We start from the raw sequence: 21,586 nt of genomic DNA on the forward strand, positions 1-21,586 counted from the left end.
ACACAACTTTTGTCTCCCAGTTCTTTCTGAGCCATTCCACCCATTCCAGAGGCTTTAGCTGCCCTGTAGTCACTGTTTCCTGAATCTTTATCCTCACTTTAAACCTCTCCTCTGAGCTCTAGAGCCAGTATTCACTTACCAGTTGGCCTTCCCCACATGTCGATGCAGAGACTTGAACATTGTACTGACATTTCATCCCATCTTAGTCATTATCCCTTCCCTCAATTTTAGTTTACACTCAGCTCCTTTCTAGCTGTTGCCCAGACAACTTGGAAGTAGACTCCCATTTCCACTCTAGGCATAACAAATAAGCACCAAATTCTACTCCTGATTCTGTTTTTGTGTCCCCGAATCCGCACTGCCCAGCTCTCCCTTGAGTCCTTCTGCATTCTCCTTTCACCACACACCTTTTCAGGTAATGTACAACTTTTTACTGACCCCTCATTATTTACATGCTGTGTAAGAAGTGGGTGATGCTCACTTTTATTAGGACACTAGTATATGTTTTGAATTTGGGAGGGAAATATGTCTATGTACTTTAATTTGTAAGTGATTTGCCAACAGTGGGCACATGAAATTTAAGGCGTTGGAATGGTGCTAGGGGTTGAAATGCAAAAGCACCCTGTTGTGAGTTGTCTGAACACATTTCATTGGTCAACTCACACAGGAATATTCACCTGTGTATGTTGCTGTTTGTAGTTCCATTAACCTGCATGTTTTGTGGCTTTCACATCTTGACTTCTGTTGCTTCATATTCATGAGAATTCAGATAGAAGATATAACAGTGAAGTTCAACCTGGTAACAATCTGGTTTTGTCATTTTCTATTTCTTTATCGCCCTGTTCTATGCCGAACTTGTGGCTCAGTTCAACTAACACATTATCCCTAGTATGTGTTTATGTCTTCAGACTGGATTCAGCTCTTTTCAGGAGTAGAATCGTATTCATCCTGTTCTTGCTAGGAAAAAAAGAATAGTTATGAATCTGTAAGAATTCTTTAATAGTATTTTTTTTAATTACAAGACAGGGTCTAATTTGCAGAGGCTAGCTTTGAACTTGGCAGTTCACCTGCCTCAGCCTCCCAAATTGCTAGGATTACAGGTGTGCACCACCACACACAACATAAGTTGCATCTTACCTAAGATACTTGTTCACACACAAGAGTGAGCTCCATATTTCTTTTCTGACCCAGGGTGGAAGGCTTGGGCTAAAGAGACATGTACCATTACAGGGGATGGTGTCCTTCGAGGACGTGTCCGTGGACTTCACCTGGGAGGAGTGGCAGGACCTGGATGATGCTCAGAGGATCCTCTACAGGGATGTGATGCTGGAGACCTACAGAAGCCTGGTGTCCTTGGGTGAATGAAATGCCCTGGTAATCTTACTAGAAGCATTTTCTTTGTCAGCAAATATAGGAATCATTTTTAAGTTTTAATATTACTATTATGTGTTTTTAACTGACATAGTAATTGCACATGTTTATGGGGTAGAGTGTGACATTTCAATACAGGTATATAGTGTGTAATGATCAGATCAGGGTAATTGGCAAGTTCATCACTCACATATATATCACTTCTTTATATTGGGATCATTTAAAATTCTTTTTACTATCTTTTTTTTATTTTTACTTTTAGTTATAGATAGATACAATACCTTTGTTTTATTTATTTTTATGTGGTGCTGAGTTTTGAACCCAGTGCCTTAAGCGTGATAGGCAAACACTCTACTACTGAGCCACAATTCCAGCCCTTTACTATCTATTTTGAAATGTTCAGTTAATTGTTGTCAACCATAGTTGTTCTTCTATGCTACAGAATATTAGAAGTTATTCCTCCTATCCTAAAGCACCCCTGAACATACTAACCCACCTTTTTTCCCCTGTACCCTTCCCATGCTCTGGTAAACACAGTTCTCTCCACACATGTGAGAATATTCAGGATTTGTTTTTCTCCTCCTGACTAATTTTAGTTAACATAATGTTCTTTAGTTACATTCATGTTACTACAAATGATGGAATTTTGTTTTCTAAATGTATATGTGTACCGAGTTTTCTTTATCCTTTTATCTGTCCATGCATACCGAAGTTGATCCTCATCATGGCTTTTGTGAATAGTACTGCAGTAAATGTGCTAAGCATAGTTTCAGCCACGCGACCAGCACGCTAGCTTCATAATAGAGGTTCGAAGAATAAAAATTAACTAGTGAGTTTTAAAATTAAAGAGACATAATTCTCATTTCCTTATTTGCCCAGCCCAGAGACAGCTCCTCCTAGCTCCTGCCTCCAGCCACCTAATGTGGTGGTGAGGTTAACATGAGAGGCCAGCGAGAGAGAGGAAACATGCCAGGGAGTGAGCTTTTATTGGGGAACAAATAATTCAAGGGAAAATTCCATCCAGTGAAGGTCGAGGGGTCCAAGGTAAGGGTCAGTGATTGGTCTTCGGATCAGTGGTCAGGCACACCCTCCACACGGGCAAGCCCTCGCCCCTGGGACAGGGTGGGGAAGGCTCTGACACAGCTGTGTCTAAGCACCTCTCATCCAGCCAGGGAGGTAACTCAAATCACCTGCCAGAATGGCTTCCCACAATAGTTTTCTCTTCAAAGCACTGGGTTCCTCTCCTTTGGCTATGGGCAACTGACTGTATCATGTGGTAGTTCTATTTCTAATTTTTTGAGGAAACTTCCTACTGGTTTTCATAGCTTCTCTCCTCTTTCTCATTCCCACCCACAGCATGGGAGAGCACTTCTTCCTCTGTATCCTACAGGCCTGTGTTATATTGTATCATTTTGATAATAGCCACTCTGACTGCAGACTGCAGGCTGCAGGTTGCAGGCTGCAGGCTGCAGAGCATTAATGCCTCCTCCGGGTTCTGATTAGAGACCTGGAAGTTTAGTCATATACTTGTGGATTGTTTGTGTCCTCTTTTGAGAATGCCTATTCTGGTCATCTGTTCAGTTTTTAATTGGTTTATTTCTCTGCTGTTGAGTTCCTCATATATTCCAGAAATTAATGTTTTGGGGGTAAATGGTAAATATTTTCTGCATTAGATGCATTGACTATACACTCTGCTAATTGTTTTTTTTGTCAGAAGCCTTTTAGTTTGACATAATCTTTTGTTGTTGTTGTTGTTGTTTTGGTGCTGGGGATTGAATTTAGGGACAATTGACCACTGAGCCATATCCCCAGCCCTATTTTGTATTTTATTTAGAGACAGGATCTCACTGAGTTGCTTAGCACTTTGCTGTTGCAGAGGCTGGCTTTAAACTCGGAATCCTTCTGCCTCAACCTCCTGAGCTGCTGGGATTACAGGCATGCACCACTGCACTCAGCCTACTTTGATATAATCTAATTTAACCGTTTTTGCTATTTTTGTGCTTTGGGGATCATGTCAAAAAATTTTTTTGCATAGGGCTTGCTGGTGCATGCCTTAGTCCCAGCATTCAGGAGGATAAAGTGGAAGAGTCAGTCCAGCCCAGGAGTTATTGAGACCAGCCTGTGCAAACATAACAAGATCCCATATCAAAAAACAAAAACTTGGGGCTAGGGATGTGGCTCAAGCGGTAGCGCCCTCGCCTGGCATGCGTGCGGCCTGGTTCGATCCTCAGCACCACATACAAACAAAGATGTTGTGTCCTCCGAGAACTAAAAAATAAATATTAAAAATTCTCTCTCTCTCTCTCTCTCTCTCTCTCTCTCTCTCTCTCTCTCTCTTTCTCTCTTTCTGTCTCTCTCTCTCTTTCTCTCTCTCTCCTCTATCTAAAAAAAAAACAAAAAAAAACAAAAAAAAACCTTTGCTTTGATCAATGTCCTGAAGTGAAATCCTCTGTTTTCCCTTTGCAGTTTCATAATTTCAAGTCTTAATATTGAAGTTTTTAATATATTTTGTGTTGATTTCTTTATGTGGTGAGAGGTGGGGTTTAATATCTTCCATCGTCACGTGGATGTCCAGTTTTCCGAGCATTTACTGAAGAAAGCTTCCTTTCTCAATATATGCTTATGCTGCCCCTCATGGAAATCAGTTGACTGTAAATATATAGATTTACTATTGGTTTGTCTCATGTTCCATTGGCCTATTTGTCTTTTCTTATGCCAGTATCCTGATGTATTTGTTATTGTCACTTTGTGGTGTGTTTTGAAGACAGCTTTTATTCTAATTCCAGATTTGTTCATTTTGTTCATAATTGCTTTTACTATTCAGGATCTTTTGTGCATCCATATAAAGTTTAGAACTCTTCTTTTCCAGTAAATGCCCTCCCAATTTATAACAGTGGTTTGTCCTTCTCTGCGCATGTGCGCGCACATGCGCACGTGTTTGTCTTTAATTTCTTTCAGTATTTCATAATTTTCACATAGAGATTCATCAATTGCTTGGTAAAATTTATTCTAAATGTTTTATTTTTCAATAGCTATTATGAATGGGATTGTTTTCTTGTTTTTTAATCTCAGCAATTTCATTATTGTATTTTAAAAACTACAGATTTTTATGTTGATTTTTGTTCCCTGAAATCATACTGAATTCATTTATTTATTCTAACAGTTTTTTTGTTGGAATCTTTAGGTTTTCCTGTAAATACAAAATCATGTCATTTGTATATAAGGACAGTTTGACCTCCTTTCTGATCTGCATGCCCTTTATTTTGTTCACTTGTCTTATTTCCAGTACTATGTTAAATAATTGTGGTAAAAGTAGACCCTTTTCTTACTACATATTTTAGAGGAAACAATTTTAGGTTTTGCCCATTCATTAAGATGTAGGCTGGGGCTGGAGTTGTAGCTCAGTGGCAGAGCACTTGCCTAATGTGTGAGGCACTGAGTTTGACTCTCAGGACCAGACAAAAATAAATAATGAATTGGGGCTGGGGATGTGGCTCAAGCGGTAGCACACTTGCCTGGCATGTGTGCGGCCTGGGTTTGATCCTCAGCACCACATACAAACAAAGATGTTGTGTCCGCCAAAAACTAAAAAATAAATGTTAAAAAATTCTCTCTCTCTCTCTCTCTCTCTCTCTCTCTCTCTCTCTCTCTCTCAAAAAAAAAAATACAATGAATAAATAAATAATGAATAAATAAAATAAAGGTATTGTGTCCATTAAAGAAATAAAAAGATGTAGGCCGTGGGTTTGTCATATTTAGCCCCTATGGCACTAAGGTATATTCCTTCTAAGTTTTTGAGAGTTGTATTAATAAAAGGATGTTGAATTTTATGATCTTCCTTTTTGTGTCTGTTGAGATATGCATATTGTTTTGTGGGGGTTTTTTTGCTACCCCCAAGTCTCCTCAATGCCCCTCCCTCCCCTTTGCCCAAAGTTCCTCCATTCTTTCCATGCCCACCCATGCCCTGCCCCATTATGGATGAGCATCCCCTTATCAGAGAGAACATTCAGTCTTTGGGTTTTGGGGGTTGGCTTACTTCGATTAGCATGATATTCTCCAACTCTATCCATTTACTTGCAAATGCCATAATTTTATTCTCTTTTAATGCTGAGAATGTTCTGTTGTGTATGTATACCACAGTTTCTTTATCCATTCAACTATTGAAGGGCATCTAAGTTGCTTCCATAGTTTAGCTAATGTGAATTGAGCTGCTATAAATGTTACGTGGCTGCATCACTATAGTATGCTCATTTTAAGTCCTTTGGATATAGACCCAGGAGTGGTATAGATAGCTTGGCCAAATGGTGGTTCCATTCCCAGTTTTTTAAGGAACCTCCTTACTGCTTTCCAGAGTGGTTACACCAATTTGCAGTGCCACCAGCAACGTATGAGTGTACGTTTTCCCTCACATCCTTGCCAACACTTATTGTTGCTTGTGAATATAGTTTTAATTCTCCATTCTGTTGATATGATGAATTACATTTATGGATTTGCATATATTGAGCCAGTGTTGCATCCTTGGGATAAGTCACTTATGATCACGGTGTATGATCTTGTGTCCTCTTTAATTTTATTTGTTAACATTTTGTTGAGAATTGCATTCATGTTCATCTCCTTGGATTATTGGTCTTTAGTTTTGTTTTTTTGTTGTTGTTTGTTTATTTTTGTGGTTGTGTCTTTTGATATCAAGGGTAATGCTGTTCTAATTTATTGAGTTTGTAGGGTTCCCCTCCCTTTCAAGACTTGGAAATAACTTTAGAATTCATGTTAGTTCTTCTTTAAAAGTTGACACAGTTTACCAGTGAAGCTCTCCAGTCCTTCCTGGGCTTTACTTTGTCGGGAGCTTTTTCATTCGGGATTTAGTCTCATTGTGAATTATTAGTCTGTTCATATTTTGTATGTCTTCGTGGTTCAATTTTGGTAGGTTGTATGTCCAGCAATTTATCCATATTTTCCAGGTTTTCAATTGGTGTATAGTTGCTAATAGTCCTTTGTGTTTCTGTGATTTCACTTTAAATGTGTTCTTTGTCATGTCTATTGTAATTTATTTGAATCTTCTTTCTTCCTTGGTTAGCTTAGCTAAAAATTTGTCAGTTTCATTTATCTTAAAAAAGAAAAGAAAAACTTTGTTTTATTGGTCCTTTATATTCTTTTTTTTGTTTGTTTTGTTTTCAGTCTCAATTTTTTTTTATTTTAGCTCACACTTTTCTTCCTACTTAATTTGAATTTGGTTTGTTTTTCCTTTTCTGATTCCTTGCATTGCAATACTAGGTTGTTTATTTGAAATTTTTGTTTTGTTTTGTATGGATGTAGGTACTTATTGTAAACTTCCCCTTTAGTGGCATTTTTGCTCCATAGTACTGATTTTGTACCCATAGGTTTTGGCTACTGTGTTTTTCAAATTCATTTATCTCAATAAATTCTAAAATTTGCATTTTAATTTCTTTCTTACCAATCAGTCATTCAAAGAATATTTAGTTCCACATATTGGTAAAATTTCTAATGTGTATTTTATTGTCAACATCTGTTTTTTTCCATCATAGTCAGAGAAGGACACATAGCATGATTTTAATTTTTTTTTTTAATTTGTAGAGACTTATTTTGTCTCCTAACATTTGATCTACCCTAGAGAACATTCAATATGCTTATGAGAAAAATGTATATCTTTCAGCCATTGAGTGAGATGCTCTGGAAGTGTCTGTAGGTTCAGTTTGTCTGTGGCCTGGTTTAACACCAGTATTTCTTTGCTCCTTGATTACCCAGACGACCTGACTGTTGAAGTCCCCATGTATACTGTATTAGCATCTGCTTCTCCTTTTAGATCTAGTAATGTGTGCATTATAAATGATTGCTCCAACATGGGGTGTATGTGTCCTTACAGTTGCTGATTCCTTTATCACTGTGCAGTGCATTCTATAATGCAGATTTGATTTAATATGTTTTGTGTGATGCAAGTATAGGTGTATCTTCCTCCAGGTGGTTCCTATTTGCAGAGCATATCCTTCTCCACCCCTTCACTTTCAGTCCCTGTGCTCTGCCCTCGTGAAGTGGTTTTCTTTTAGGCAGCATATCATTGCATCTAGTTTTCTTTTTATCCCTTCAGTCATCTCTTGGGAAATTTCTTCTTTTTACACATTCAGGGTTATTACTGATATGTACAGACTTACTCCTGTCATTGTTATTTTCTTTCCTGGCTGTTTTGAATATCCATTTCATTTCTTCCTCTCTGGTTAATTCTCATTTGGTGATTTCCTGTATTGATAGGGATTTATTCTTTTTCTTTGTCTGCTCTGTACTCTGTGTGTCTTGATGGTAGTTACATCCTTTCACTTCTAGTATAGGACTCCTCCTCCCTTAAGCACTTTCGTACATCTGATGGTGAAGAATTCCCTCAACTTTTGCTTGTCTTGGAAAGTCTTTCTTCTTTATTTCTGAAGGATAGCTTTTCTGGGTACATAGTCTTGGCTAGCATTTTCCCCCCCAGAACTTTCAATGTTATCCTGTGAGGTTTCTGTTGAGAATCTACTGCTTCTCTAATGGGGGGGTCTCTATTTATTTATTTATTTATTTATTTATTTATTTATTTATTTTGTAGGTAACTTGATGTTTTTCTCTTGCAGTTTTCACAGTTCCCTTTGTCTTATAGTTTTGACAGTTTTACTATAACATGACTCAAAGGACCATTTTTGCTAAAATTCATAAAGGAGCTTCCTGGACTGAATGCCCATATGTTTCCCAGATTAAAAAGTTTGACAAGTTGTTTCATTGCATATATTTTTTTAAATGTCTGTCTATTCTCTGTCTGGAATACCTATAATGCAAATTTTTGCTTTCTTTATATCATGACCAAAAGTCTTAAAGGCATTCTTCGTTTTTCTTAACTTTTTCTTTTTAAGATCCGACATGATTATTTTAAAACACCTGTCTTCAAGATCAGAAACTGATCTTCTTTCTGATCAGTTATGCTGTTTAGGCTTTTAGCTGACTTGTTTGCTTATGTTTTTCCCTTTCTTCTTTCTAATTTTATTGAGTTTTTTTATCTCCCCTGATTTCTGATGGTTCTTTTTTATTTCATCTATGTCTTTGTCCAATTTCTTCTACATATCATAACGTGTTTTTCTAACTTCTTTGTATTGTCCATCTGTATTCTTCTGTCTCCTCAGTTTTCTTAAAAATCATTCCTTGAATTCTTTCTCCAGCTGTTTAATTCTGCCCCAGTGCATTGTTCCAGACCATAATAATGTGAGTGAGATGCTCTCACAAAGTGTTTAGATCAGTCTCATCATTGCACAGCTCCCGAAAGGCTGTATCATCCCTAAGTGCACCTGACAAGCAGCCTGACACAAATCTTTCACTGTTTTCTGTTAACAGGGCACTGTGTTGCAAAACCTGAGGTGATCTTCAAGCTGGAGCAAGGTGCTAGGCCGTGGACGGTAAGCGAAGCCTCACACCAGTGCCTCCCAGGTCAGTCAGTGCACCCTGCACAGGGAGACCAGAAGGAGAGCCCCACAGACACCAGCCACGTTGAGCTGTTTTCATCTGTGTTTCTTCAGGTCCCAATCCTGAGGAAGAAGGTCTTGTGCTTCAGCCCCTTCCTTTGTACAGTCTCCAAGGAGTGCTCTCTCATGTACACCCATGTTTATGTTCTCATAATGTATACTTCATTAAATTTTCCCAAACCCCCAATCCCCATATGGATCTTGACATTTTTTGATTGGTTACTTTTCTTTCCTCCAGTTTCATAGCCTGCTATTTCAGGCATTTTATTCACATTATTTCTTTAGCACTTGCTACTTGATCACTTTATAGGCAGTGTTTTTTTAAACTCTGGGGATATCAACATTAATGAAACAAATGCATCTTCTCTTTACATTTTGTTGAGGAAAAAAATATAACACATGTATATAATATTTGGCAGTAAGAGCCACAAAGAATATTTTATTAGGATGAGAGAAAGAAAAACATGTTGTTATGATTTTAGAAACATAAAGAGAAGAAAGTTTTAAGGAAATTGTCATCCCTTGGGCTCATTTTGAGATGATGTTTTCCAAGTTTGGTATATAAAACATAGGTAGATGTAAAATCTAGATTTTGAGACTGGTCATGAGTATAATGGAGATACAGATTTGGAAATCAATAGCCTAATGCTAGTATTTACATCATAGTTATTCAGGTTGTCACCTAAGGAATGGATAAGAAAATCAGAAGAGAGGTCCAAGGCTGGAACCTTGTGCACCACGTCAGGACTCATGAGGTGAGGAACACCCAGCATAAAAGTATGCGAATTGATAGTCCTGGACTGGGAGGACAACCGAGAGACCTTGGGTCTGCAGGCCAAGGGAATCAGGAACTTCATGTTGAAAGCCTTCAGTGTCTGTTGGGAAATGGAATTTTGCTTAGCCTTTACCCTTCATGCTGTAGAAATCATTCAAAGACAATAGATTTGTACAGGAGACTCTTTTCTGTGAAAGTAGAAGACGGATGAACCTCCAAACACAAAAGCCTACAGAAGCAGTGAGCTGCCAGCCAGAGTACATGTGCCTGGGACTGAGAGAGGATGCCATTAGTGTTGAGCCAGAAAGGCAGTAGCAACAACTGATACAAACAACATACATTTCAAAGATGGCAGGTTCAGCTTGGTTTACTGAGCCAAATCCTTTATATTCCAGCAAGAAGATGGATTGGAGCTTCCTGAGAAGCATAGATACATTAGATTAGGAATTAAGTGGAAGCTGTCTTTAGTGTGGGAAGGGTAACTTGAATTCTTAAAACCCCAAAGGTTTCTACTACATTTCCTTAGGGAAAAGTAAAAACTAAAACACACAGATAGCAGTTCTTTCCTAAACTATATTCCTGCTCAGGTGAGAGACAGATCAGCCATGCCTGCATGATGTAAGTAGCTAATCCAAGAAAACTTGGCCACTACAAACCTGAAAGAGAAGCACAGCAGGGTGGGATTATATCTACAAATGTTGTAAGAAAGAACTAGAGAAAAAGAACAGAACAAATAACAGATGAAACCAGTGAAACCTTCAGCTAGGCACTCGGTGAGTGTTTTAACCAAATATCTTCCTACATTTCAGAAGAATAAAGTAACCTCAAGCAACAAAGTAACATGATAGATACTAAAATTATTAATTATAATTTTTACATTCATTAGGGCCAAAACACTCATAAATCAACACAGTTATTTTGCAGTTTCACGTCATTAGGATAAGAAGGCACTTCTTTGTGTTTGAATTTCATAGCAAATGCTCATGTGTTTTTCATGGATATTGTTCTTTTTTGTATCATTTTAGATGTCCAGAAAGTGAATGGCCTGAATGAGACCAGCCAGGAAAAGCAAGAGAGGCATTTCTGGCAAATTGTACTCCCCAACAGCAGCACCTCAACTGAGGAGAGGTTCACATTAGGAACAAGGTTTAACTTGAGCTCAAAGCAGGTTTCAAGTCCGGCTCCAAAGAGTGGGCCAGAGGGGCTTAATGTGTGGCAGAAGGAGCTTCTCCCTAGCAAGCCTGAGGAGGTGCAGGATGGAGAGGAGCCTAGTGGTCTTAACATTCCTGAGAAGCCCCCCAGGCATCCTGATCAAAGAAGTCTACTAAAGGTTCAAAGTAGGCAGCAGCAGTTCCATCACTGTGGACAGAGGAAATCCTTCACAGTGAAAGCATTGTGGACACTGAAGAGGCTTCATGTGGGAGAGGCCTCCAGCACACTCAGTGGAGGTGGGAAAACCCTGGATAAGGTGGCACTTACTGCCCAAGAGATGACTCAGGTAAGAGAGAAAACTTCAGAATGTAATATGTGTGGGGAAACTTTCTGTAAAAACTCTAAAGTCAATGCACATAAGAAAATACAGAGAAGACTGAAATGTGATGAATGTAGTGGTGGCAAGAAGCTATTGGTTAAGAAGCCATACCTTATGAAACTCCACAGGTCACAATCAGAATCAGAGGGAAAGCCCCATACATTCAATGAATGTGAGAACTTTTGTCAGAAGACACAACCTACTGGGCACCAGAGGACTCACAGAAGAGTAAGACCCTTTGAAGGTTACGAATATGGAAAGCACTTTCCCCAGAAGTCACACCTCAGCAGGCATCAGGGAACTCCCATTGGGGAGAAGCCCTATGAGTGCAATATGTGTGGGAAATCCTTTTCCCGGAAGTCCCACCTCAGCAGGCACCAGGGCACACACACACAGGCGAAAAACCCTATGGGTGTAAGGAATGCTGGAAGACGTTCTACCATAAGTCGTCCCTCACGATTCATCAGAGAACTTACACAGGTGAGAAGCCCTATGAGTGTAAGAAGTGCAGGAAAAGCTTCTACTGTAAGTCAGATCTCACTGTGCATCAGAGGACTCACACGGTTGAGAAGCCCTATGCATGTGAAGCCTGCAGGAAGACTTTCTACTCTAAGTAACACCTCACTGTGCACCAGAGAATTCACACGGGTGACAAGCCTTATGCCTGTAAGGAATGCAGGAAGACTTTCAACCGCAAGTCTAACCTCACCGTGCACCAGAGAACGCACACAGGTGAGAAGCCCTATGAGTGTGATGTGTGCGGGAAAACCTTCTATCAAAAGTCCCACTTCAGCACGCACCAGGGAACTCACACAGATGAGAAGCCTTATGAGTGTGAGCACTGCAGGAAGGCTTTCCTTCACAAGTCATCCCTAACTGTGCATCAGAAAACTCACTCGGGCAGCAAGCCGTACACCTGTGAAGAGTGCAGGAAGACATTCCTGCATAAGTCTTCCCTCACCGTCCATCAGAGGGCTCACACAGGCCACAAGCCCTATGTCTGTGAGGACTGCAGGAAGGCTTTCTACTGCATCAGAGAACCCACATAGGCGAGAAGCCCTATGAGTGTGGCGAGTGTGAAAAAGCCTTTCACCAGAAGTCATACCTCAGCAGGCATCAGATGACTCACCAGAATGAGAAGCAGTATGAATGTCAAGAATGCAGGAAAACTTTCTACCGTAAGTCATCCTTCACTGTCCATCAGAGAACACAACTGGGGAAGACGGCACGAATATGATGTACATGGAGAGCTCTTCCACATGGCATCAGAAAATGCACACAGGGGAATCCTCCCACAGTGAGCAAGTGTGGGGACAGAGTTAGTGAAAAGGCACGTGTCAGCAGATGCCAGGGACGCCAGAGAGAGAAGTCCCTGCAGCAGGCTCTGTGGTCCCCAGAATCCAGTTCTCTCTGGGGTGCTCAGCCTCCAGGGGGCGCCTCTCCTGTGTGGGCCCTGGAGCTGAGTTGCACAGCAGAATGTGTACCTGTGGCAGTCATTCCCCACAGCCCAGCCCAGCCTAGCTCAGAACTTCCATCAGGTTCTGCTCCCTGAGTTCTCATGCATCCTGGGCCTCATGTGAGCATGAATACCAGGTGGCTGGCATTGAGAGCCAGAGATAGAGTCACTGGGACTTAAGAGAAATGTAATTTATTGGAGAGAGCAGAGGTCTTTCTACTTGTATCCCAGAATGCTCCATTCTTATTTCACATGAGCAAGAAATACTCTGTTGGACCAGTGCATGAGCTATTAGCATTTCATTGCAAACCCACTGTAGTTAATTCACTTTATAAAGTTTCTAAGAGAAGTTACCTCTCTTTTTATATTGCAAAAATTCCCACATGAGAGAAACCTGTACTGTCACCTTTGATTCCCAAGTCAGCTTATGGAAAATAGGAACAATCATATGGAAAAGTAACAAATTGAGATTGTCTTATCAGGCAGGTTACTTTCATGAACACTTTATGAATAAAATAAACCTTCATACATTTCTTTAACTTGTAAAAGCTTTTAACACACCTTCTGACTTTTTATGTATAAACTTTGTAATGAAGGAAAATTATCAGTATCTGTAATTTGTATGTTAATTTTCCAATGAAAGTGTTGAATATAGTATTGGAGATTATTTTAAAATATTTGACTATATGCCAGAAAATACTGCCTGTCAGAGGTCTTTATCATTATGTACAGAGTCACTGCAGTTGGAAGGAGGCAAGCAGGTGGCATAGCAAGATCCCATCTCAAAACAAAGAAGCAGGAATGCCATAGAGGCTGCTCAGGGCCTTGCTGAGTTACTGTGGCTGGCTTTGAACTTGCAATTCTCCTTCCTTGGCCTCCTCAGCAGCTGGGATTACAGGAAGGCCTGTGCCACCTCATCCAGCCAGGGGGAGTCTCACATTTCCACTGTCCCTAAACTCCGGGTCCCACTGCTCTCCATCATTTCCTGAAAGTTAATAAGACTGCTCTGGAAGGCAGGCAGATCTAAGTTCATCAGAAAGCCCCCTGAAGCATTCCTAGTCCCATCCTCACCACCCTCATGCCAGGGTCAGGAGATCAGACAGTGAATGAAAAGGCCTTGGACTTGCATCCAGCTTTGGGCTCTGGAGAAGGGACCAGGGAAATTGAAGCCTCAAAGAAACAGTGCCCATACTGTTATCCACATTGGACCTTACTGACTTTGGAGGACCCACCTGAGTCTCCTTCCCTGGGCACTGCCTGAGAGGCACTCAGCCCAGCTCAGCTGCTGTCCTGTACCTTTTTCTCAGGCAGTCCTTGATCTCCATGAGGAGAGCAGGCTGGTGTCATGTGCAGGCCCAGTGCTCACAGTGGGCAGGCTGATAGGGTGCCTGTGAGTCTCAGGGAGGAGGTTCCAAGCCCTGAGACCTGAGGGCAGACTGGGATCATGTGCAGGCCCAGCACTCACAGTGGACAGGCTTGTGTGGTGTGGTGTGGTGTCTGTGAGGCTCAGGGAGGATGTTCCAAGCCCTGAGACCTGAGGGCAGGCTAGTGTTATGTACAGGCCCAGCGATCACAGTGGGCAGGCTGGTGGGGTATCTGTGAGGCTTAGGGAAAAGGTTCCAGGCCCTGAGACCTGAGGGCTCTGTATAGGCTCCCTAACCATCAGGATCCTGTCCTGACTCCTGCCGCATTGCCCCCAGTCACCTCCACCATGGGTCCCAGCCACACCTCACCCAAGTCAGCATGAGCCAGCTCGCCCTGCTCCTGCCCAGTTTCTGTGCTGGAGGCATCTCTCCTAGCCACAGCAGAAGGGAAGAGGTGAAGGAGAAAGCTCACCTCCTCTCTTGATCTGGAGGCCTCTTCCCACCTCAAGGCCCTCACCTGCTGCTGCTTTTTCTTCTGAACTGCCTGGGGTTCATCCCTAGGGGACCCAGGTTGAGGTGCTCCATAACCATGGTCAGAGAAAAGGTAATGAAAATTCCCTGCACTAGTTAGCACTTGACCCTTGACTGTGGGCCCTGGATAAGTGGGTGAGCCAGGTGCAGTGATGCTCCCAGATCCAGCACTCAGAGTGTCACCTCAGGCTGTGGCCTGGTCTCTCCAGCCTGACCTCATCTGGAACTTGTGATGTGAACTCACACCTGCCTCACGATGTCACAGTCCTGAAAGTACCAGTAGCAAGCTCTGTCACATGCTCTCCTGCCTAAACCTAGTGCACACACCATGCCTGCACATCAGGGTCATCAAATACCCATTTTCCAGATGAGAATCAGAGACCTAAAGGAAGACAGTGACTTCCCTCCCCTAGGCGTACATCCCATCTCAGCTTTGTTCACCCCATACCCTGGCACCACTAACTACAGTCCCATCCTCTGAGCTCTCGAGGTGTGTGCAGGGCCCAGGAAGGCACAGCCATGGTAGGAGAGGGGCAGGGTGTCCCAGGCAGGATAAATGGCCCCTGCTGTCCTCACCCCAAACAATCTTCAGAAGCAGGCCCTGAGGCCACGTTCAACTTCACCTCCTGAGGGAGTTTGCAGAACAAAACACTCCCTCTCCACTCAGAAGGTGCTCTCCAAAAGGGCCTGTTCTCACTGAGGGGGCTGAGCTGAGATTTTACTCTTTGACATGGAAATTTCTATCATCTGGTCAGGAAGGACCCACTAAGCATGCACGACCTCACAGATACTCTCATAAAACATCTGACGATTGCATTGATTACATCGCTGCTAATGGGTCATCAGTGTAACAGTCCTGGGATGGTTACTCAGCAAGTCACCTGAGAAATGACCAGTGGGACCCTTGTGCTGATGCCTGTATGGAGCAACCTGCCAGCATATCCTCCTCAGGTGGCCTTCACAGGTGGAGGGGCCAGTGCTTGAAGCATACGCAGACACTCTATTTTCCCACTCCAGGCTTGTACACAATGGCTGGTGACCCCCAAGGAGAGGATTGTGCCCTGTGGATCCTGCCTCTGGGTGTCTGGCACTCCCTCTTCCACTCACTCATTCTGCAGATACTCTCTGCCCTGCTTTGAGCCCAGCACTGTGCTTCCCCAGCCATCCTGACCCCTGTGAGCTTCCCAGGTGAGCTCAGGCCCACTGTGTGAAGGAGGAAGTATGGCCCTGGGGTAGGCAGAGAAGGTGGGCACCAAGAATCACTCATTTTATTGCATGGGAGGTTCACAATTTTAGGAAGTGTCAGAGATTGATCAAACTGGTGTATAGATTCAACTCCATCCCTAGGAAATCCCAGGGAGGCTTTTTGGTTTCATTATTGCAGACTTTTACGAGTTAGTTTTACAATCCATATTACTCCATGATGGCCAGTAACAAGTGTTGTCAAGGATGTGCAGACAGCGAGATCCTTGGGGTTTGGGAATGGGAATGGGGGCACTGTGAGCACCGCTGCGGAGCTCCAGGTGGTTTGACAGGCAGTTGCCCTGTAAGCTGGCAGCTCCTCGGTTGGACTGCATCCTGGTTGATGGAAAGGGCAGGCACACCTAGAGCCTGGGAACACTGTGAACAGCAGAACTCTTCAAGCAGCCCGCAGTGGACGTATTCCAGGGGTTCATGAGCTGAACAGGTGAGTTTATTCCATCCCGGAGGGAACCTGAAGTCTGTCAGCCAAAGGAGAAACTAAATGGTCCACCACAGGGTGGGCTCCTTCAGCTGACAGACTTCAGCTTCCTCTGGGTTGGAATCAAGACCCTCCATGTGAATAGACCATAGTGGGTGGGTGGCTGGGCTGACTGTGGGTTTCACATCCAAGGCTGTGGTGATTGGCTTGTGGATATATATACACATACATATTTGTTTCTTTTTTTCTCATTTTCAGTGACAGTTTTCCTTGACTTTTGAAGATTAAGGAATTTTGTTTGTTGGTTTTGCTTTTGATTGCTTGTTTCTCTTATTTCACTTTCTCTCCTTCTATTGCTAAATTCTATCAAATTCTATTATCTCTTTCTCCCTTTGCTTTTTTTTTTCTATTTTTTAAATTATTCTTTGTAGCATCACCTGCTACATATTCTCTACTTTCTCTCTTTTCACATTTTGAACATTCTAAACTTTCTTTTACTTTCCTATCACATTTTATTTTCTCATAATAAACTGTGTTTTAAAAACCTTTTAGAATCATTTGGTTTATGTACCTTCTGCCCCCACCATTTATTTCCAGTTATTAGTATGGTATTTGGCACCAGATGAATGGGGGAAAAATGTAGTGGGTTTTATTTAGCCATAAAGAAGAATGAAATTATGCCATTTGCAGGAAAATGGATGTAACTTGAGAACATTATGTTAAGCAAAATAAACCAGACTCAATGTCACATGTTGTCTTTCATCTGTGGATGAGAGGAAGAGGGAAAAGAAAGGTGGGAGAGGGCGGAGATCTCATGAAAATCAAAGGGAGATCATGGAACATAGGAAAGGGACACATAAGGGAGGAGGAGAGGGAAACAGAAATACTGGGGGTTGATAATGGCCAAATTGTATTATTGTGTCATGTGCATATATGGATATGGAACAGCAAATCCCACCATTATATGCAACTGTAATGCACCAATAAAAAAGAATTTAAATGTGGAAAAAAATAAAGAGTGACAATAAATTTCACTTCTCTAGACTTTATTTCATATTCATCTTTTGGATATATTTTCTCTTTAAACATATGGCTTTGAAAACTCATTTTAATTCTTTAAATTATGTACTTTCTCTGTTAGTTTATCATGATTTACTATTGTTTCTGTTGTCACTGCTGATTTTCTTCTTGCGGGTTTTTCCTTACTGGTTAAATGAGTCTTTAGTAGGTCTTGCCTCCCTGCCCTGCTGAGCCAGGTCAACCCTGGATTATAGATGTGCTTATGGTAGGAACTTTGTGTGTTTGGGGCCTCCAAGTTCTCTCTTTGGGTATCGTAGACAGAGATGATTGATAGATACAAAACAGACAATAGGTAGGTAGGCATAGATGATAGATAGGCAGATGTAGATTTAGGTGGAGTACAGGTATAAATGTAGATATGTAGATACTGGTGATGTTGGCCTCCTCAGCTTCTGGGTAGCATGAATCTGAGGCTGGGCCTGGGGTTTCAGTAGAACTGGCATTTTCATTTCCCAACCAGGTATCTTTATTTTCCACACAGAATCTTCCTGCCTGCCCATATGTTAAAGGTTTGGTCCTGCGTGGCCCTAAGGAGAAGAAGTGGACACCTTAACGGGGCCTCACCCAAGGTCTTTGGTTATTGGGGGCTGCCTGGTATGATCCAGCCCACTACTCCTACTCCTTCTTTCTATGTCCTGGTGATGAGATGGGCAGCTGGCTCGAGGAAGTGTCCACACACCACAGTCATGGTGACGAGCCAGTCTTCTCTCAGGGCGTGTCGATGGTCTCAGATGTTTTGCTGTGGTGATGAAAAGGTGATGAACATAGTCACATTCACAGTGTGGACAGTCCATCCTTGGCCTGAGGTTGGTGTAGGTGTCCTTCCAGCTGTCAATCTAATCCTAGCCCAACTTATGACTATGGCAACTGCAACCCGCCTGTCAGACTGTCTGCCTGTCCCATCCAGCCCAGGCATGCTGCAGCCCCTGTCTCTGCACCTGAGTTCCTGCTTCCTGCTCTCAGTTTCATCCTCACTGCTCTGAAGCTGCTTCCTTCTCAGTGTTGACACCTACAGATGGCCCTTGATTTCTTTCAATGTCCACTATGAGTTTTAATGCATTATTTATGAGAGTTTTGCATATTGGGGAAAATGTCCACATCTGTAAAATGAGGACAACAGGGCCATTTTCAAAGTCAAGGTGATAGTACATATAAAATACGTAGCACTATACCTGGCTTATCACTGATTTCTGATGATGACAATGGCAATGATGATGACAAAGATGGTGTCATCTCCAGCCCCACCTCTCAGACTGTTTCCTCCATCTCTACCTAAAAGACATCTACCTATGATACAGACCAGGTATCCCCCATCAAAGAGACCCCCTACCATAACTGTAGCATACAAGTTTCTCTCTTGATCAACAAGATCTTTACAGATGTCAGCAGGATTTCTGCAGACAGCACTGTGGTTTGAAGGTTCCTTTTCCTTGTAAGTGCCCGGTTTGCAGACTAAAGTTGTGATGGAGTCTGTCTCAAAGAGAGATTGTTGCTATGCTACAGATACTATCTCTGTTTTCTTAGTAAAAACTTTGTGAAACCTCTGTCTAGCCTAACCCACTGTCATGTAACCACCCCACTGAATATAAATCCAAAGGAATTTCCAGACTCAGGGTCCAGAGATACTTAGGCATTAGCCTTTCTGGACTGCTGTGGCTTAAATAAACCTGCTTCCTGAAAATTCCTCGGTGTCTCACCTCATCTGTCCAACATCACCTACTTTTCAAGAGTGCCTTGAAAAATACCCCTGGACCCTCCCATGAATTAATCACTGCCCCTGGTTTCTTGCAGCACCTTCTGTGAACTTGGTCTGTACAGCTTGGGCATTTTTGTGAGACATGGTAAAGTAAGTCTCTGACATGACACTGACAGCCCAGGGCAGACCTGTCAGCCGAGCATGTTTCCCTGGAGCAGGATCTGGTTCGCAGTCTTTGCTCTGCTTCCAAGCCACCCCCAGGGTCTTTTCTCTGCTGGTCTTCACCTGTCCACCTCCTGGCGATTTTCCGCTCTTCACTCTGCGAGGCTGGGTTCCTCTCTTTGGCCTATTCCCTTACATTTTCTCTGTGTTTTCTCCTTGTTTTTACCTCACAATGCAAGCGCTATTTCAGCAGGTTATTATCCCTCACCTTTCTTTAAGGACTGTAATCATGGTGACCTTGCAGCACTTAAGCTATGAAATGACCTGTCTGGTTTCAACATGCATTTGGCTCAATTGAAGCAATGGTGAGCCATGGTGATAATAAAAACAAAACCAACTCCGGTATTGAAAATTCCTTGAAATACATCCAAGTCATTCTTATTTTACATGGATTTTGCCTTTTTACTTCATGACTCTTACTTTTATTGAGACAGGACATCAGCACATCCATGGTAGGTACAGTAATTGAAAACAGAGATCCAGGCAGCAAGTGAGATTCCTCATCCTCAGCACCCTTTACTCCAGTCCAGGGAACAGACATTCTCTTGGTGTTAACTGAAACACAGACAGCCCAGGTTCTTGCAGAAGATACTGCAGATCCACACTATTTCCATTTCCTTTATTTATCTGAGGCCTACAAAGATTAATATGAAACATTAATTAGTCAAATTGACTACGTATAGCTTTTATTATAACCGAATCTTGACTCACAATCAATCAATTCATTGCTTTTGATTCAAAAAGCTGAAGGATGTTTTAGTTTTAAATTTACTAGGACAAGTCTATCCAAAGGAAACAGCTGCTAGAAACTCAGCCAGATGTGGCCCTCTGGTGGCTGTGCTTGGGAAACGCGGCTCCCCTCCCCTAGTTGTCAGGGCTTTGTTGAATCCAGCCATTCATTGTCTAGGGTGCCTGCTAATCATTTGTCTCCTTGCTTCCCCTCAGCAAAAAAAAGAATAATCAAACAAATGATTTATATCTTTAAAAAACATGATTTCTGTTCTCTCTCTCTCTCTCTCTCTCTCTCTCTCCTCTCTTTCCTTCTAGGATTAAACTTCAGGGGTGCTCTATTATTGAACTATATACCAGCCCTTATTTTTTACTTTATATTTATATACTTATATTTTATTTTTTTTTGATAAAGCTGCCAATGCTGGTCTAGAACATGTGATCTTCCTGCCTCAGCCTTTGAGTGACCAGGATTATAGTTGTGCACTACCATGTCCAACTGATTTCTGCATTTTAAAGATGACTATTGACAGGTCGTGGCAAATTCCAAGAAATGATTAAAATTGCAAAAGTCATTAAATATATTTACACAGATAAGAAAATATTTTTAGAAGGAAATTGCTTTCCAATATTTGAAAAATTTTAAAAAATATCTTCAAAAGGTATATGCTGTGAATGCGATATTTTTTCATTTATAAAATTACGTTAAAAGAATTTTATCAAATACTTAAATCATCTTGTTTAAGAATACTGTCTTTCATTAAACATATGCTTAGATAGGTTAATGAATGATATATTACAAATTTCTGAACATTTTAGCTGGGAAGGGTGGTGCAGGACTCTAAACCCAGTGGCTTGGGAGGCTGAGGCAGGAGGATCTCGAGTTCACAGCCAGCCCCAGAAAAAAAAACTTAGGGATGTGCTAATCAACTCTGTGAGACCCTGTCTCTAAATAAAACAAACAAACAAACAAACAAACAAAAACAGATGGGGCCTAGGGATGTGGCTCCTGGTTGAATGGCCCAGAGCTCAATTCCCAGTAATAAAAAATAAATAAAAATTAAAAAAAAACACAACCCAATATGCACATTTTGATGAATTTCCCAAAACAGAAGTCTATATTTCATAATATAGAAAAATGAAAAAAACTAATTGATTAATTTTGCTATATTTTTCAAATTAATGGCCCCTAACTGCAAATAGATCACATCATTTATTGGATGAAAAAGTCTATACAGATTGAATCTGTAAGTTGTCAAGAATTGACTCAGTTGTAATGATTCCCCAACAACAGTTTGTGAATTTACACCAAGAATTTTGTCTCATAAATTTGGACTTAGATTATATTTCAGTGTATATATATATACACTGAAATATAATCTAAGATATATATATATATATATATATATATATATATATATATTCTTCTAAGTGTGATAGATTTATTAAAAAATGTCCTTGAGCCAATATAGAGCCATAGTATTATGTTTAATAATGATAATCATCATCATCATCATCTTCTATAATAACAATAATAATAATGACCTACATAGTAATTTGGCAATTATGAAAAAATTTTAGTATTTAACCAATTACTATTCTAATAGTATATGCAGACATAAAATATTATCAGAAAAATCTATGCACATCT

At 41.3% G+C, this 21,586-nt stretch overlaps 1 pseudogene; it reads left to right on the forward strand.

Moving 5' to 3' along the window:
• The first annotated feature begins 1,263 nt into the window (after positions 1–1,263).
• LOC113177617 (uncharacterized) lies at positions 1,264–13,380 on the forward strand (annotated as a pseudogene).
• The last annotated feature ends 8,206 nt before the right edge of the window (positions 13,381–21,586 follow it).

The sequence above is a fragment of the Urocitellus parryii genome, unplaced genomic scaffold (genome assembly GCF_045843805.1).
Source record: "Urocitellus parryii isolate mUroPar1 unplaced genomic scaffold, mUroPar1.hap1 Scaffold_1019, whole genome shotgun sequence".
Classification (NCBI taxonomy): domain Eukaryota; kingdom Metazoa; phylum Chordata; class Mammalia; order Rodentia; family Sciuridae; genus Urocitellus; species Urocitellus parryii.